Here is a 6,170-nt window from a genome sequence, read left to right as displayed (position 1 = left end):
GCCTCCGTGAAAGCCGCCGCAGCCGCCGCCGCCCCCGCCAAGACCCGCAACGCTCATGCTCCCCGCAATCCTCCAGCCCCCGCCTCGAACCCAACCCCAACCCAAACCCCCACCTACGCACAACAAGTCGCCCGGCACAGCCCGTCAGGCGCACACCCCCCGCTCCCGTCGAGCCCAAACCCATCCCAGTCACCCGCCCCGCCATCCTAGTCGCGACTAAACGTCCCACCAAAATTAGACAGGAGGCCGTTGAGGCCTTCAAAAAGAGCATCTCCTTCAGAGATTGCACTTATGCTCCGGCGAAGGTCTCACCGGTCTCTAACAATAAAATCAGAGTAGAGTTTGACACACAGGCGCAATGCGACGACGCTCTCAAGAAGCTTCGAAGCAAATCAGACGCGCCAGTGACAGCCGAACCAGCCAGGAAACTAAAACCAATGCTCTTGCTGAAGGGAGTCAGCTCCGACATGGCACCTGAGGATCTGGTGAGCACCCTCCTGCGACAAAACTCGGAACTCCATACATTCAACGACACCGACATCACTTTCCGCTTCAAAAGAGGCAACAACAGAAGCACTCACCTGTACAACGCCGTCCTTGTGGCTAATCCAGCTATCTGGAAATCCATAGTAAAAATGGGGAGAGTCTGCCTGGACTTCCAGAAGGTCCACGGGTAAGACTTTTCCCCACTCCTACAGTGTCAGAAGTGCCTCAGCTTCGGGCACGTCAAAAAACACTGCCGGACTAAAGTCACACGATGCTCTCACTGCGCATCAGACACCCACACACTAGACCAATATCCAACCAAGGACACTCCGCACCCTCCTAAGTGTTTCAACTGTACCCAACACAATGTCAGATTTAATAATAATCACCCCACCACACACAAGGCTACGTCACAGACATGCCCCATCTTACGCACAGTCAAATCCAGAACCCTGAATTCAGTCAATTATGGATCTACATCAAATTAAAATCTTGCAGTGCAACCTAGACAGATCCAAACATTTTCTTAAAGAGTTCATCACATACTTTATCAATAGCGAACACAACGTAGCCTTGGTGTCTGAGCCGTAAACGGGAAAGGGCATCGAGGTCGGGGCAGTTAGAGGGCTGGAGATCTTTCAGTTCCCTAGCGGACCTGATGGGAGGGTCAAGGCGTGCATATTGGCCAAAACCAAGACCGCATTCCTCGGGCTCTCCCAATTCTCTACCCCTAACCTATGTGTGGTTCGGGCACTACACAGACACCAACAGATACTCATCGCCTCAGTCTACATCGAGCCCAGTGCCGATGAGGCGGATACACTACACTTACTAGAACACCTTCTCAGCAACAACACCAACACCCGCTGCATCATCGGTGGCGACTTCAATGGTTGGCACCCACTCTGGGGGAGCGAACGCATGAACGCAAGAGGGAGGGATATCATCGACTTCTCTCTCATTCACGATCTTCAGGTGTTCAATGTGGGCAATACACCCACATTCGAAACTATCACCCACGGCCACGCGCGCTCCTCCATAATCGACATCACACTTGTCTCGTCACTAATCTACGGACAAGTATCAGACTGGAAGGTGAACCTGGACGCTTGTCCCTCATCGCAACACAACGCAATCGACTTCACATATACACACTCGCATTCTCAAAACAAATCACAGACTTCTCAACATCTCAACACAACCACCTTCCTTTACAAGAATAACAAAGCGAACACATCAACCACATCATCTACAAAGCCACAAAAATTTTCAACAGACTCTCCTTCTTCTGCAGACATACATGGGGGGCCCACCCAGAAAACATAGGCATTATATACTTGCAGGTGATCCAGCCTATCATTACATACGCAGCCGGAGTTTGGGGACATGTGGCCGATAAGAAGTGCGTGAGGAAGAGACTCCTGTCTATGCAGAGAGCCTTCGCCCTAAAGGCCATCAGAGGATTCAGGACAGTGTCCACCTCTGCTGCTCTCGCACTCGCCCTGTTCACCCTCCTGGATCTCAAGGTCAAAGAGGCGAACCGGGTCGAAGCTACGCGCCTCACCGGCTCGTCCCCACTATTCCGGCTCACATCACACTGAAGTCTCCAACTCCTCCACATCTTCTCATTCATCCAGCCCACAGACATACATACGATTCACACACGTTCTGGACCCAAAACGAGGTCCAGGAATTCCAGTCAAGAGCTCACCCTAACACCACCTACACCTTCACCGATGGGAGCAAACTTGAGGATGGTGCTATCGGGGCGGCCTTCGTCAGTTATGATCGAGGACGCAATCCCGTCAGTAAGAAGTTCAAGCTCCACAACAGTTGTACTGTGTTCCAGGCTGAACTTCTAGCCATCCTCAAAGCTTGTGAATGGGCCTCTTTCAACCAACATACACGCACGATTATGTATTCAGATAGCAGCTCTGCCATTCTCACCATCCAGAACCGCAGTAACACACACCCCTAGGTTGCGAAAATACACTCGACAGTACACCACACGTCCGAGTCCATCGAGTTCGCGTGGGTCAAGGGCCACGTGGGCATAGTGGGGAACGAGGCCGTAGAAAGGGGCCTCCAAAATCATGGGTTGTATAAATTTTGTTGAGGACAGGGGCCTCCAAAATTATGGGTTAAATAGATTTTCTTGAGGACAGGGGCCTCCAACAATATGACTTAAATAAATTTTTACTGAGGACAGATGATCTCAAGATTTTAGAAGCAAAGTTGAGCAGAGGAACCTCCAAATTTTGTTGAATAGATTTTTAATAGGACGAGGGCGACCTTTGTGCAGAATGGCCGTGTCGGCGTCAATGATAAATATGTAATAATTAAAATAATATCAATTATTACTCAATTGATTTGTTGGTTTCGTTAAATAACTTTTGATTGTAAATAATAATTTTAGTTTTATTTAGAAGTAAAACGACTCAGACTTCATCCACCAATCAGTGAATCAGGTGAGTTGTGAAGGGAGGGGACGGCTCCTATATAAGCAGGGCTAATCGTCGATGAGCCAGTGGTGGTTCGGCAGCCGTCCTGTTCACAACTCATAATTGTGGTCAAGGGATCCGCCTGAATCATCTACTTATTTTAATAAGTACTATACAATGGAGCCACCTAGCTCGCCCATACTCCAATCGTGAGCCGACAAAGCTACATTAATTTTTAATCCATTGACATATAAAGCTGGTTTACAGAGTTGTGTGTCCAATTCGTGTACTTTCTAAGGCTTTTTGTGTTGTTAGCATAAATAGCTACACTTGCGATCAATATAGTAGTGTAACGATTTATGTAAAAAAGCCCTATTGGTCACTTTTTATAAATTAATATTTCGTAACCGATCCATTTCATTTCATATGTCGAAGAACCATGTCCAAGTTGATCATTAAGAGCTGTGACGTCAGCGATGCTATCGTCACTAACACTATTTCCACCTGTCTGGTTATCCATTTTCACCAATAAAGCACTCTCACTTACTCCCACCACTTTATTTTCAACATTAACTAACACTTAGTAATTTCTCCTGGATAGCTCTCACACCACTGTGTCCTCGCCACCAACGTCTCCGAATATAAATGGTTTTCGTGGAGTCATTACATTTACTCTTAATTTTAAATAATAAATTACAATGATTATTCGTAGTAATACAAATAATCATAAATCATTACATAAGTTTTCGTAATCAATTATTAAACCAACTAAACTTTATATCGTCACTTAAAATTTAAAGAAATCATAATTGAATAACATTGATTACAAAATGATTACTGTTTAAGTTTGTGGTTTACTAAATCTTACAAAATAACTTATCTTTACATATTACAAATCACGATACGAATTACCATTTATTATCCTTCAATACAAATCATACAATGATCTATAAAACAAATAATTTTGTTAAAGTAATTTCTAACGCCTTGACATTGTTTATGTCACATCTACCCTCTAAATGTCGTTGAGTCGACATATATATATATATATATTTAGGTTTCAAACAAAATTATTAAAAAAAATAAAGTTGTCTTATAAAGCCAGTACTCTTCAACTAGAACAAACTCATTATTATCTTAAATCAAAACACCTTAAATAAGTTAAATTTAATTTACAAAGACACAAGTCACATCGACAAAATATTTTCCCGCTTAAAAGTGAGCAAACCAGATGTTATCGCTTTAACGTCACTTCGGGTGCGTTCGGGAATTTAAAGGTTCGATTCAAATTAAATGTGTGTTCCCTAAATATATATTAATCGACATATATTCACGAAGTTCGATTCCAGAACACATCTCCCTGGTTGGTCTGCTAGTAGTCATATTTGTGACACGGCCAATCTTTTGTAATTATCGCGATTAAGTTAGTATCAGCTCAGTGACTTAGAAATTAAATATAAAATTCTCCTTATCAAAAGTTTTGATTTTTGACTGTTGATAATGCAGCTATGTAGCTTACCAACAAATACAATAGCGCTTGAGGAGCATGCTCTATCTCTTTCACTCTCGTGTAAAGGATCTATGATATGATATGATGACCCTGGCAATCCAAATCATAAAATTGATATAATTTCTACGAGTTATTAATTTGCCACCGATCCATGCCTAATAAGCCTACAAAAGCCTACAAAATTTGAGCGAAATCGGTCCGTTTAAAATGGTCTCATCATACAGTGCTTCGCAGTTCGTCATTTCTGAGTTAAGTATTTTCTTTAGGCTACATATCTCTTCTATTTTTCAAAAATTTCCAAGCATATTATCTCCTGTTGTAATATTGTATGGATGTAATATATTAATGTTTTCATACTAATAGTTTTGATTTCTTTATTTTCAGGCTTCACTGAACCAGACAAGATCCACCCTAAGGTAGAACTCTGAGCTATTAGGGTTCTAGAAAGACTTCTCAGGTTTCCATCTTTTATTATACAGCTGTAAGCGTCAGCACTCAATATTTTGTTAGGTGTATTTAATCCAGGATCTGCCAGAAATAAATGGGTAAAGCAGACGAAATCTTATATATTTCAACTTATAATTCAATCAGGCAGATAGGAAGTGATCTTGCTTAAAACATAAGCACTTAAGGAAAGTTTCAAGTCTGCATCTATATGAGACCCAAAAGTTAGATGTGATTGGCTATGGTTGATTTGTCTTCTCCTAAAACTGAAGTAAGACCTTTGACAGGAATCTTTTTCAGATTGAGATATTGCACAGTAGCTTCGGTTATGAAACATACCTGTGACCCCTGGTTGTTGAATGACTTGACCTACATTTTTTATCTCACTGTCGACACGAAGCAGAGAATGATGTCTCTTTTAACAAATTCTGCAAGTAGTATTCTTTATGCAATTATAAACAGTATGGTTACGACCCAAACAAGTAACATATTTTTTCTTGAAAACAAAATCACGCCTGGTTTGAATGGAAAGACTTGCGAACCTTTTAGACAAACACAGTTTGTGAGGTTCGGAACAGAATTCACATTTAAATTGTGATGAAGTCGTGGCTACCATGGCTCAAGGGGTATTTGATGGCCGTTTAATGACTTGATGACCTGAATTAGTTTTTAGAAAATGATTTTCTATAAAAAGTTTCATTTGTTCAAAGGTTGGCAAATCATTAATAGGATCACTAGCATAGACGCTTAATTCCCCCTGCTTTCTCGTTTCAGGATCTAACTTTAAATTATCTATCTATCTAATCTAACTTAATCTAACATGTATGATAAAAACATCCCAGGATGTGACTCCTAAATTAATGAGCGCATTTAAACAGTCATTTGTTGTATCTAAAAGTTCCTTTAATGATGAATCTGATTCAGCATGTAAATAATATGATTTAAATAAAAAGTAGTAAACAATATGTTTTAAATACAAATAGTGAGATACTTCTTATTACTGTAACGCTTTTCTAATTGTTCCCAACACTGAACGTAATAGGCTTCAGTGATGGGAGTGTGTCGGATCAATTATTCTGCTTCTCCGGTAACATGACTTTTTAGATAATGCAATTTTTGAACATTGTCTAATGAATAATTTTTACGAAGCAATGATACAAAAAGGTCATGGAATGTTGTCCTTTCTTCATAGTTACCGTTAAATATGGGAATAGCAATCTTGGGTAGTTCGAAAACAAGTCTTATTTTATTAAGCGTTGTCTTCATTAAAGTTTTATATGTGTTGTAAT

This window comes from Danaus plexippus, assembly GCF_018135715.1.
Source record: "Danaus plexippus chromosome 18 unlocalized genomic scaffold, MEX_DaPlex mxdp_20, whole genome shotgun sequence".
NCBI lineage: Eukaryota > Metazoa > Arthropoda > Insecta > Lepidoptera > Nymphalidae > Danaus > Danaus plexippus.
Note: the sequence above shows the minus strand (reverse complement) of the source record.